Source organism: Pantherophis guttatus, chromosome 8 (genome assembly GCF_059756535.1).
Source record: "Pantherophis guttatus breed Tessera chromosome 8, ASM5975653v1, whole genome shotgun sequence".
Classification (NCBI taxonomy): domain Eukaryota; kingdom Metazoa; phylum Chordata; class Lepidosauria; order Squamata; family Colubridae; genus Pantherophis; species Pantherophis guttatus.
Window position 1 is genome coordinate 59,242,055 of NC_142070.1, and position 14,254 is coordinate 59,256,308.

A 14,254-nucleotide genomic window follows, 5' to 3' on the forward strand; every position below is an offset into this window, starting at 1 on the left:
CCCTTCCCCAGAAGAATGGCAGCATTACGATAGGGATCTGACAAGAGCAGTAAATGGCTTAGGATAGAAAACAATGCAAGCTTCAAAAAATGGGTGAGGTAAGCATGCTTACTTATTTTATGAGAACAAAGTGGACAAAGTATTTAAAAGCCACATACTTAGGGACTCCTTGATGAGAGTTTGGAAGAAGCACCGACTCAAATGGGATTACAAAATACCGTTATGGCTGGATCTTGGTCATATCATGTGGAATACAAATATAATGTCACTCGGGGGGGGGTTATATAAAGAAGTTCTCTTTGCAGGTGCGGGCAGATGGCAACTGAAGACTTTCGAAACGCTGTTGGCAGAAGGGATTAATTTAACTTGGTTACAGTATAATCAACTTCAATTGAGATGGAAAGAGGACCAAAAAATTGGTTTAATGATGCATGAGGAAGAATTGGTTAGACATATAAAAGAGAAAGGTCCAATGCATATTAAAAGGCTTTATAATGTTTTGTTAGAAAGGGATTCAGAAACTGAATTGGTTAAAGACTGCATGATTAAGTGGGCACAAAATTTTGCAGAACCAGTGATGTTGGAAACATGGGAAAAAATATGGGTTCAGAATGTTAAATTTACACAGTCACAGAATTTGAGGGAAAATTTTTATAAAATGTTTTATAGATGGCATTTAGATCCTAAGAAATTGTCGTGCATGTACCCTAATGTTCAACAAAAATGCTGGAGATGTGATTGCTTAGATGCCACATGTTATCATGTGTGGTGGACTTGTAAGAAAGTGAAGGCTTTTTTGGATAAAAATTTGGTGGGTTATGCAGAATGTTTTGAAGAAAAAAAATTCAGTTTTCTCCACAATTGTTTTTATTGGGTATAGTTAAGGGTTTTACATTGGGTGAAACAAAATTGATATTATATATGATAACAGCAGCAAGATTACTGATAGGTCAATATTGGAAAAATGAAGCTATGCCCACTATTGAGGAATGGACTTTGAAGATGGCCAGCTTTGCAGAGATGGCGAAGATTTCAGCATATCTAAAAGATTGCTCACAAGAGACTTATGAATGGGAGTGGAAAAAGTGGATAGATTATGTGCAGAATAAATATCAAACAGGAAGTATCAGATAGCTTTTAACTGAAAGTATTATATAAAGATAGAAATATTTGAATTTTGTGAAGATGTGAAAAATATACAGGGGGTGGAGGGGTTCAAGTTTTATAAAAAGGGGATTTTGATTTGGATTATATTCTGTGGAAGTCCGGGGGGAGGGGTGGGTTAGGGGGGGTTAGGGTGGTCAGGGAGGGTTGGGGGGGGGAAATGGGGAGAAAATGTAATTGTAAAACTTTTCTAATAAAAAAAAATAAAACTCCCAGAAAAAAAAAAATGGATGAGGAATTTGTGGTGAACTGGGAGTAGATGGAGAATGACAATGCAGACAACACTCAAGCAAATGTGGCAAGCATAAAGTGAAGATCCAACCCCACCTCTGCCTACATAATTATTGGGAGGGAAGGTTAGAAGGGGCGTGGATGTGGGGGGGGAATTGGAGACAGCTGCAGCTTTATTTCTTATTTAATTTATTTCTTATTTCTTATTTATTTATTTATTTCTTAAATAATTTGTTCAGACTGCTATTCTTAAATACTGTTGGAAGAAATGTCCATCTGGGTTCAATTCCAAGTGGGGGAAAAGACACTGGAAACATGGAGACTGCTTGGAAAGATGGTTTAATGGTGGACAGGAATCACATGGCTTGAGTTCCTGAGCAGAATCACATGGCTTGAGTTCCTGAGTAGAAAACAAAGAAGGCCCAGATGCTGGGAATGCCTTGGTTTTATGCCCTCTGTTGGGTCCCACCTCTGAGTTTCTTGTTCCTGTATAAGAAATGTATCCTGATTGGTTGTCAAACTCCCAGGTGGTCTAGGGGTCTCAGCTAACTCTGTAGGTTGTCTCTCAAGCTTGCTTGAGTCTTGCTATGTAGTGAGTTTCTGTTGCTAGATGGATCCTATTGTGTTGCAGATGATGGGCCATTGACAAAGATGGGGGGGGGGAATGAGTGAGCTTGATTGAGGCCTTAATGGCCCATTGACAAAGATGTGGGGGGGGGAGGCAGGAAGCTGCTTTGTCTTTAAAACATGTTTCTAAATTTCTCATCCAGGAAAATATAATATTCTGCCTTTTTAAAAATATTTCCTAAAATATTTCATTCTTCTAGGAGAGGGGTGAGTGCTAACTTCCTACAGTAAAAAGTGTAGGCTATAAGGGAATTCAAAAATAAAATAGTAACGAAGGGAATAGTAATAATTGAATAGAAACTTGTTATTCTACTGTACAATATATGTTATGCTGCTACAAAAGTATTTTCCATTTAAGCATTTATTTGTTAAGCATTTATAATACATGTACCTCTGTAAAAACATATGTATGAAATCAATTGTATTCTTCCTGCATTAAGAACTAAATATGACTGAATTTTACAATGTAGTTAGATTATATGTTTTGTGGAACTTTTCTCCCATATGTATGGTGCATATGCTTGGAGAAGGACGTGGGCATTACTCCGTTCTTTGGCATAGGAGAGGGGCCTGCTGAGGGTGCACGGAGACATTCCTTAAAACTGAGAGATGCTATGTAGATGTGTAATGGACAGGTACGGAGAAGTACAGAAGGTGCTGAAGAGAAAGTAATCAGAGAAAACAAAGAGAGAGATAATGTATTCCTTTGAGGCATCTTGGATTAGCTGAAACCCCGGAGGACCTGTCCAATAAATCCAAAGGAAGAGGGAAATGGGCCGTCAGGATAGAGAACTATAAAATGTAATGCTTTTGAAATTTTAGGTGTGGCTTCCTGGCTTAAACTCCTCTGTTGAGATCTGCTGGGATATACCCACCCTATTTTGCAAAATAGCTTTTATTATTTTCTTTTAATAAAATCTCTTTGTTTTCATCAACCCATGCTTGTTGGTTGAATTCATTTCCAACAAAAGGGCACCAGCATCCTGTTTCCTTATTCATTACATACCGGTACATAAATGTTTAATAATAATAATGAAGATCAGAATTGAAAAATTATCAAATGATTCATATTGTACATTGTGCAAAGAAGCAGAAGAAACAGTAGATCAAATACTCAGCTCATGCTAGAAGACATATAAACAACATAACACAATCACCAAAATGATTCATTGGAACTTCAGTAAATATTTTCCTGCAACAGTAAAGAAAATGGGTGGGATCATAGTTGAGAAATTAGTAAAAATGAGCAGGTTAAAATATTGTGGGAATTTCCAAATACAAGTTGATAAAGCTCTTGGTTGAAATGAAGAATGTGGCTAATTGATGTGGCAATACCAAGGAATAATAGAATAGAAGACAAAAAAAAAAAAAATAGAGGTCACAAAGTATCAAGATCTGAAAATCAAAACTGAAAAATAAATCAGTGTGGTAGTCACAGTGGTTATCTACACATTAAGTACCATACCCAAAAAATTTTTGGATGGCATTTACACAATTTGCACATTGATAGAATTTCCATCTGTCAATTGCAAAAGATCACACTGCTTGGATCCATATATATATACTGCAACAGATACATTATGACATTCTAGGTTTTTGGGAAGAACGTGATGCATGTGAAGGTCAACACCAGCTAAAGAACTGGCAGCTATGATTTCATATTGTTGTGAGTAGATAATAAGGAAATACCATTAAGACAATTAAGACTTGACAATTCCAGACATTAGATAATAATGGAATAGTGGACTGAACTCAATAACAATTAAAAGCCCCGAATAGGAAGACTAGAAAAATAATGTCAATGAATCATGACCCTTCATCCATGCAGCAATGCTGGTAAACTCTTTGAAGGCACAAGTTCTACAACTAAAAGGTCCCTTTGGTTACCACCAAAATGAACAACCTTGGAAAAATGCTGAGCAATAAGGCTAAGAAATAATGGAGAAAAGAAATGAAAAGTAATAAAGTAATCAGTAATTAATTAATATGTATTTTGGCAAGCTCTGTAATGTTGTGCCTTGCAGTAATTTCCCATAATATGTTGTGTGTTTGTGGATGAGTAAGGTTGATACTGCACAAAGATTTCCAAGGGATGTGAAATATGTATTGCAACTCTCTGTGAGATACAGTATCTAAATACTATGATTTCTCAATGAGAGTTATTTTCTACCTGAAACAGGCAAACTATTTTCTGCGCCACAGAGATTCCAAAAGAAGCACTTCTCACTGGTTTCCTATAGAAGTGAATGACAGACATTTGAAGAGGGGAAGGTTTTTTCATTTGACTCCAGTTCCTGAAAATCCAGCCTGCTCATTTTTCTGTTTATTCATCTGCAAATACCTAAACTTGGTATTTATTTCATGGTAAGAATCCCATGTATTCCTTGCTACAGAAACTCTTCCAAGCTACCAAGCACTTACTACCACATGTGATGGACATGTAGAAAAGCAAAAGAATACTGGCAAAGGATTCGAATGTGGTTGGAAGAAATGACCGGACAGAGATTGGAACTCAAACCAGAACTATTCCTATTAGGAATTAGTAAAGAAGATCTAAGTAAAGGGTTAACATATTTAATACTGCATATCATAACAGCTGTGAGAATAGTTTATGCCCAACAATGGAAGAGTGGAAACATACCTAAAGAAAGGGAAATAATAAAGAAAATACTTGACTATGCAGAATGTGATAGACTGACGCTAGAACTGAAACATAAAGGAGAGACGGAATACTATGAGATTTGGAATAGATTTTATCAATGGTTAGACTTAAGGAATGGAAGTCGGAATGGATAAGAACAAGGATGCATAATTGAAACAAGAGGCAATATATGTAATATGTAATTGTAAGCGTGTAGAAGAGGTTAAGTATGTGTATATAATAAGTAAGTAGTAATGTATATTGAATACATAAGAGACTTGTGTTACACTTTGTATGGCGGAGATATTGCCAAAACGGTTCCACCATGTCCAATTTTTTTTAACAATAAAGGTTTTTTTAAAAAAAGAAACACTTCCAAGCATGGTGTTTGATTAATGAAGTGCTCCAGAATTTCATCTTGTCCACTGTTTTTTTTAATTTCATATAATCAGAGATTTGTAAGAGATCTCAAGGCCATTAAATCCAAGCTCTGCTCAGTGCAGGATCTGCTAATGTATTTCAGCCAGATGACTAGCCAGGCTCTGTTTGAAGACTTCCAGTGAAGGAGAACAGACTACTTAATGCCTGAAAGCTTTTACTGATGGGAAATTTCTCCTAATATTTAACTGAATCTACTTCCTTGTATTTTCAACCCAATGGTTCTGGTTCTGTCCACTGGGGCAGCAGAGAATAAGTTTGATCCCTTCCTTGTTTGGCTGCCCTTTAAGTAACTGAAGATGGCTGTCTTATCTCTCATCAGTTTTCTCTTCTGAAAGCACCCAGTTCCTTGAACCATATCTTAGTTTCGGTCCCACCACATCTACAGAGGTCATTCAAAACTTTGGAAGCAGATAATAACATTCAACTTTATCTAGATCCAGAGAGACAGTGCATGAACTGAAGTAGGCCACTGTAATAGAAAAGGGCTCCTCTTTCAGCAAATCAGATAAATGTGACATTTATTTCCATTTACAAGATTCGATTATTGAGCAGGACAGAGAGTTCTTCAGACACATTCTATGACTGAATCTGGAGTCTTTTGTTAACATGCTCCAGCCAAAAATAGTTACTCAAATGCCAAAAAGACCGACAAACATGTAATTTAAGATAGGCTTATTGAACAGTCCCATTTCTCATGCCAGTATCAATACCTCAAACACAATGAACATTTTGGAAGTGGGGTTTTTCTCTCTATTTTTTTAACGCAACAGTACATTCTTAGAAATATAAAGGTTTTACTTTGAATTTACGAGCTTTGGACAGAGATACTGTTGTAGCTCAGACTTGTCTGTGACTGTAGAAGATTGCTCTGGGTTGCCTGCCAAATTATTACCATTATTAGTCTTGGCAGCAGGCCGATTAAAGGCCACTCCTGAGCAGAACACCTCTGATGCAAAGCTGTTGGATGTATGAATCATGTAAACTATGAAAGTGAGCTGACAAGATAATTAGTATAGTATTAAAACATTTCCCCCAAATGTTTTAATACTATAGCCTGTTTCAATTCTTAATGGAAAACATTCAATATGTTTGGAGGCTGATTTTTTTCCCTGTTCTATTGTTTCAAAAATTTATTCTGTTCTATTTCATATTTTCTTAACCAATATGAAGGATGTTTCTTGAGGATAATATCAGTAGTAGGTTCCACTTAACTTTGCTACTGGTTAGGAACTGTGCGTGTGTGCTTACTTCGCTCATGCGTGGTGCTTCTGCGCATGCGCAGAACCTTCTGCGCATGCACAGAGCGTCCATATGACATCCAGGTGGGTGGGTGGAGCTTCCCGCCACTGCCACTACTGGTTCACCCAAACCGGGGAGAACAGGTAGAAACCCACCACTGGATAATATTATAAACAGTCAATGCTATAAAACGCACTCCAATTTTTTAAGCACTAATAGGCATAGCCAGGTAGAAGTTGCCCCACCCCTCCACACTACTGGGCAAGGGGTGGGCGAGCCAGCAATTTAACAAATGGTTTGGTGTTTTTAATAATTTTATTGGCCTCGCAGCTGCCGCAGGGCTTCAAAGATCAGTGTTAAAAGAAAACAAATGAGTAGACCAACACCTGCAAAAATAAAGGGTAGACCCAGTGGTGGGATTCTACTTCGGTAGAACCGGTTGTTAAGTAGTTAAGTAGTTAAGCCAGTGGTTGCCAAAGTGGGCGGTACCGCCCCCTGGGGGGCGGTGGAATGCCTTAGGGGGCAGTAAGAGGCAAGGGGGGTGGCGGGGGGGCTAAGTGGCAAGGATGGTGGCCCCGACCCTTTGGCCTGTGCCTCGCAGCACTTACCTCCTTGCAAGCAAACAGCAAGAAAAAACAGCCCCTTCAGCTTCAGCATTGGTTAATTAGCACAAGTTGATTAGATCGGCCTCTGGACTCTCAGCTGATTTGCTCTCAGCTGTTTTGTGCAGGCTCTTTTGCAAGCTCTTGTTTTGCAAGCTCTTTCCGGTTGGTGACCCGCGGCGATATGGTGTTGAGTGAGTGACTGCTGCTCCTCAATACCATCAGTCACCGTGTTTTGGGGACCCCCTGAGGGGCGTGGAGCCCGGAGAGTCCCACGGACGAGAGAGCGAGCCGGGTGAGCGTGAAAGCGGGCGCAAAATGCTGATCGCAAGACCGGGCGGCTCTGTCTAACCCAGTACGCGTGAGTCGGCCAAACTAATGGCTGACGCGAAGCTGTGGTAACCAGCAACCAGATGGAAGCAAGGGAGATCGGATGCTGCAGTGTGGATCGATACACACCTTTCCTGCATTGAAGAGAGAGGACATCAGGAAAGGGGTCGGCGAAATCGGGCAGGAGAGCCTTACAGATGAGAGAAGCGGCGATTGAAAGTTTCCTGTGTATTCTGGCAGAGAGAGAGCCCGACAAGCCGGCATCGAAATAAGAAAGAAAATTGTATTGACAGTGTGCGTGCCAGAGAGGATCGGTGAGAAAATTTAAGACCAGCACTTATTTCCTTTTTTACTGTGAACACAAGTAGACCCAGCGGAGGCTGAAATTGGGTGGATCGAGTTTGGCTTTCTTTTTTGCACTGAACAGGAAGCTCAGCCATTAGAGTGACTTGACGGAGGAATAGCCTGCCTAGCGGTGGACAGTTTGGCAGCAAGAATACGATAGAGTGCTGAACCTGGAGGAACATCCTAAGCTTATAGAAGATCAGAGACTGAGCAAAAAAGAATAGACTATATCCCAAAAAACACTTGAACCTTTAGATAATTTGTCTTCAGTATCCTGATTATTAGATCTGTACATACATTGACTTTTGATAAATTGATATATTGATACATTGATAAATTGACTTTTCTCTCTTTTTTTTTTTTTTTGACTAGATAATATAATACACTCTCAAGTTTTGGTATTTTAAATCTTTCTATATATATATATTTAACTGTTTAGTATTTATAGTATTTACCAGTATTTTTATAGTATCTAAAATTATAATTATACAATTATAATCGTATTTAAAATTAAGTATTCAAAATTTCTATTTATAGTATTTATAGTATTTTAAGCATTTAAAAAGTATAATATTAAGCCAAATTAATTGCTTTATTGATACATTGATTGTGAACTGCTGATTAATTGATATTTTGATTTGTATAGTATTGAACTGTCTAACTTATATTTACCAAGCCAATTTAATATCAAATATATTTAAATAACATTCTGAGTATAAGGTATTGTGAGGAAGAGATTAGAACCATCGTATAGATATTGATATTGATTGCCCACCGGAAAACTAGCTATACTTGTTTACAAATTTAGAAGGAAAAATTAGATATAGTAATATAGATATATAAATATATATTTATATATATATATATAAAAAAGATAATAGAGGCGCTAAGTGGCGAATGAGAATTTGGAGTAACATCGATAGGATAATTAAAGAGCAAAAGAAAATCTTAAAAGAAATGACAAGCATGGCATCCACTGTGGGGAAAACAGGAAAAAAGACTCCCTCTAATCCCACTATAGCGACAACCTCTCCGGCGACACAAAAATCAACAGAAAGCCTGGCAATGCAAACTCTGCAAGCATCATTAACCCTGATTCAAGAAACGATGATGGCAATGCAGGAAAAATTATTAAATAATCATGTCGAACTAAAATCAGACATACATGCATTGGACCAGAAAATGAATGATATCCAAACATCAATAGTTAATAATGAACTACGAATTCAAAAAGCCGAAACAAGAATAGACCAAACTGAAAAGAAATTAGACATTGTGGATCAAGCACTAACGAGTCAAAATAAAGAGATAGAAGATACAATAATCCAATTGGAGATGGACCGGGCTTCCTTTTATTTGCGATTTCAGAATGTTTTCGAGGGCAAAGAGGAAGACCTAGGAGAAAAAATGGCGGAGCTGATAGCCGATGCACTTCACCAAGACAAACAGGCAATAATTAGGGAGCTGGACGACGTATATAGGGTCCAGACTAACTATGCAAGAAGGAACAAGCTTCCTAGAGAAGTTCATATCCGCTTCGCACGGAAAAAAGTTAAAGATATTCTTTATAATATGGCAAGAGACGAACAGATTACATATCGAGGAAAAGAAATAATAATTCTAAAACAGATACCAAGAAGAGTCCGGGAGATGAGGAAGGGATATAGATTTTTGGCTATACAGTTGAATAAAAGAAAGATACTATTCAGGTGGCTTCTCCCAGAAGGGATGCTAATAACCTGGCAAGGAAGAAAAATTAAAATAGAAAATCTGAGTACAGCACAAGACTTCCTTGACCAGCTAAGAGGCGCGGAAGAAGAGCAGGGAAGTAAGGAAGAACTAGAAATAGCAGTAGTGGAGGAGGAAGCCCTACATCAACAGAACACGAACGAGGCAACTGTAGAGGAGAAGACAGAAGAAGAAGGAGAAGCCAAAGAGAAGAAAGCGAGACCAGTAAGGGCCGTAAGAAATAAACAAGAACCAATAATCAGATAGGGGTTTAGAGATGAATGGCTTGAAGTTAATATCCGTAAATGTCAATGGACTAAATGATTACAAAAAGAGGAAAAGAATATTAACAAAACTAGGTAAACAAAATGTTGATATAATGTGTTTACAAGAGGTTCACATAAAAAAAGAAGAAAGTAAATGTTTAGAATATAAAAAATTTGGTCAAACATTTGATTCGCTGGCAGAGAAAAAGAAGAGGGGGGTGGCTATCTACGTAAAAAAAGGAATTGAAGCAGAATTGAAATTTAAAGCTACAAAGGGTAGAATCCTTATGATTGAAATTAAGAGAGGGAATTCCAAGGTATTATTAGTGGGCATTTATGCCCCGAATAAAAAACAGGGAGAATTTTTTAAGAAACTGCATGAACAATTAGTGAAAATGGCATATACTGAAATTTGTATGATAGGGGATTTTAACGGCATTGTAGATCCGGAGAAGGACCATAAGAGCAATAAAGTTAAAAAAAATAAAAGGACAAACTTACCGAGAGCTTTTTTTGAGTTAGTCGATGAATTAGATCTAATTGATATTTGGCGTACCCTGCACCCAAACGACAGGCAATATACCTTCTTTTCAAATGCACAAAAGTCGTGGTCCAGAATTGATATGGCATGGGCCAGTAGAAATTTGGGGTTGGAAATTGAAACTGCAGTAATTAACCCAAACGATTGGGCAGACCATAATCCATTAGAAATCAGATGGAAGTCTCTCCAGAGAAAATACCAACGGAGGTGGAGGTTTAATGCTAAATTACTGGGCGACAAAGACTGTATACAAAAATTCAAAGAAGAAATAAATTTCTTTTTCAAGGAAAATGAAAACAAAGGCACATCCCACGCAATAGTTTGGGACACAATGAAGGCCTACCTGAGAGGAGTCGTGATTTCATATATTGCACATAAAAATAAAGAAGAAAGGAAGACCCTGGAAGAGTACTTAAATCATATAGGAGAATTAGAAAGAAAACTCCAAGATAATCCAGAAGATGAAGCAGCCAAAGAAAATTGGATCATGTGGAAGCATAAAGTAAACATCATGGAGCAAGAAGAGTTGGCACAAAGAATGAAAAGAACGAAACAATATCTTTTTGAGAATACCAACAAATCGGGGAGGTGGTTGGCCTATAAATTAAAAAAGGAAAATGAAAGGGGAATAATTCATACTTTAGTAGACTCTAAGGGCAAATTATTGATTAACGAGGAAGAAAAACGGGATAGGGCGAGAGAATATTACGAATCCCTATATAAAGAAGAGGAGATATCAGATGACAAAATAGAACAATACTTGATAAAAGCAGAGCTCCCACAAATAACTGATGATGAGAAAGAAATGCTTAACAGAAAGATTACAATTGAAGAATTAAAAATAGCCCGTTCCAAATTGAAAAATAATAAAGCGCCAGGACCTGACGGATTTCCAGGGGAAATATATAAAAAATTAGAAGAAATACTCCAACCGAAATTAGTAGAAATTTTTAATGATGCACTGTTAGACCACAAAATTCCAGAGTCATGAAAAGAGGCGCATGTCACACTTGTGCCGAAAGAAGGTGCCGACCCAAAACAAATTCAAAATTACAGACCAATCTCGCTCCTAAATACGGACTACAAATTATTCATGGGCATAATGGCAGAAAGAATGAAAAAGATTTTAAATAATTGGATATATAAAGACCAGAATGGATTTTTACCGGGGAGACAAATTAGGGATAATATGAGAATTGTACTAGACACGCTAGAGTATTATGAGGAACACCCTGGAAAACAGATGGCTCTGATTTTTGTCGATGCTCAAAAGGCATTTGACAATCTAAATTGGAAATTCATGATTAAACAAATTGAGATTATGAAATTTGGAACAAATTTTGAAATGATGATTAAATCCATTTATAATAACCAAAAGGCGAGTATCTTGGTGAATGGGGATAGGACTAAAACATTCCAAATTAGTAAGGGAGTAAGGCAAGGTTGTCCCCTATCCCCTTTACTGTTCATTCTGGCCCTAGAAGTTCTTCTAAGGAAAATTAGATTTAACGACGAAATAAAAGGATTGAAGATCAGGAAGGAGATTTACAAGATGCAAGCATTTGCGAATGATGTAGCCCTAATCCTTGAAGACCCTATAGAGTCGGGACCTAAAGTATTGGAGGAATTAAGTAAATATGGAGAGGTGGCAGGCTTCATACTGAACAAAACCAAAACCAAAGTATTGATCAAGAACACAACTGAGAGCCAGAAAAACGAGATAGAAGAAGTACTAGGATTACAGGCTGCCAAAAAAATTAAATACCTAGGAATTTGGATTACATCAAGATGTTCGACCTTGAAAGACGATAATTATATTCCCCTAATCAGAAAAATAAAACAAGATCTAGATTGCTGGAAAAAAATAAGACTATCACTTTTGGGCAAGATAGCCACAATTAAGATGAACATCCTCCCCAGAATATTATTTCTATTTCAAAATATACCCATAAATTTAGATAAAAAATTCTTTTTAGAATTAGACAAAATTATTAGAGAATTCATATGGGAGGGGAAAAAACCGAGATTTTCCATTAAAATTTTAAGGGGCAAAAGAGACATAGGTGGATTTGGACTCCCGGACTGGGAAACATACTACAGGTCAGCCAAGCTAGTATGGATAAAAGATTGGATCACCCTGGAAAATAAGAGAATTCTTACCTTAGAAGGCCATGACCTGCAAAAAGGCTGGCACGCCCACATCTGGGAAACGGAGAAGAAAAGGAAGACACATTTCCATAGACATAAAATTAGAGATTCCCTGATACAAACATGGACCCAGATTAGGCAAAAATATTACAAAAAAATCCCAAATTGGCTCTCAACGATGGAGGCCCTGACCCACCCAAATAGGTGGGAGAGGGAGAAAATGGGCAGATATAAAGATATCCTAGACGAAAGAGGGTGGCTTAAACCAAATGATATCTTACGAGAGCAAGGAATAACTTTAGATTGGTGGACTTATGCACAAGTAAAATCCAGATATCAGAAAGACAAAGAACAATATGGTTTAGAACTGGGATCAAACGGACTGGATAAAGTCTTGATGGGAACAAATAAAAAGATTCTGGCAAAACTATACAATTATATATTAAACGATGACAAGTTCGAAGATGTCACGAAGAACCAAATAATTGCATGGGAGAAAAATATAGGGCGCAATATAAATTTTGGGGAATGGGAGGAGACATGGAACAGAAATCTTAAATTGACTAGAGCGGTGACATATAAGGAAAACCATTACAAAATGTTTTATAGATGGTACTTAGCCCCGGCCAGACTAGCGAAGATATATCCCAATATACATCCCAATTGTTGGAAATGTGGCCACGGTCAAGGCACCTTCTTTCACATGTGGTGGACATGCCCGGAAGCAAAAGGATACTGGAATAAAATTAGGAGATGGTTATATGAAATAACTGATGAAGATATTGCATTAACACCAGAGATTTTCCTCCTGGGAATAATAAAGAAGCCATATAGAAAGGAAATGACACATTTAATGATCCATATAATTACAGCCGCTAGATTGGCATACGCACAGTATTGGAAAGAGAAAATTCAACCACCAGAAGAGCTTACAATTAAGAAAATACTCGAGTGCGCAGAGATGACTAAATTAACCTATGAATTAAATGATGAAAAGTCAGTTTACTATATGGTGTGGGAAAGGTGGTACAAGTGGTTGCATGATAGAATGAAAGAAAGATCTAAAGGTGTGTTAAATAATGGTTAAAAGTGAGTTAAAATGTCACCAAGTATTATCTATGGAAATAGTTAAAACACTGCACATCCGATACAAATTGAAAAGCTATATTATGTATATGTTGTTCTATGTTATTGTTTGAATGTTTGTTTATTTTTTCTTCTTATTTCTCTTTTGTTTTTGTCTTTTGTTTTTTTTTAAAAAGAAAACCTTAATAAAGTTTAATAAAAAAAAAAAAGAGTGCTCGAGCAGATTTCTTTTCCCCTAGCTATGCTGAAAAAGTCAAACTGAAAGTAAAGCAGGGTCTTTGCTGCAATGTGACAAAATGAGGCAGAGAGAGATTTCTTTTTCTTTTTCCTCACCAAAAAAGGTAGGTGCAAAACTGCAAACAATGGGAAATTTAGGGCCAAAAGAGGAGGTTCAAGATTTTAAAACACAAAAGAAAAAAAGCTCTATTTAACTAGGGAATTGTAATAATTGAGATACTATTAATTGTATATTGTGTTGAAAGCAGAAATGGTTAAGTTGTGGTTTGGAGGAATATGGGGGAAATTATTTGGTTTATTATTAATGGTAAATATAATTAATTAATTTGTAAGAAATTGGATTGCATGGAAATAATTGGAATATTCATGTTCATATTGATTAATATACAAAAAAGATAGTTATATAACTAATTGATTTATATTAAAATGTTGAATTTGTATTAAACAACTGTATTACATAAATACATAATTAACCAATGTAGGATGGATATAAAAATAGATGACAATGGGAAGGGGTATAATATAGAATAGAAGGGAAAAATTGAATTTGATTAAGATTAGAGATGAGAATGATATTGGTTTTTTTAAAAAAATAGATGAGGAATAAATATGGCAAAAAGGAAATATA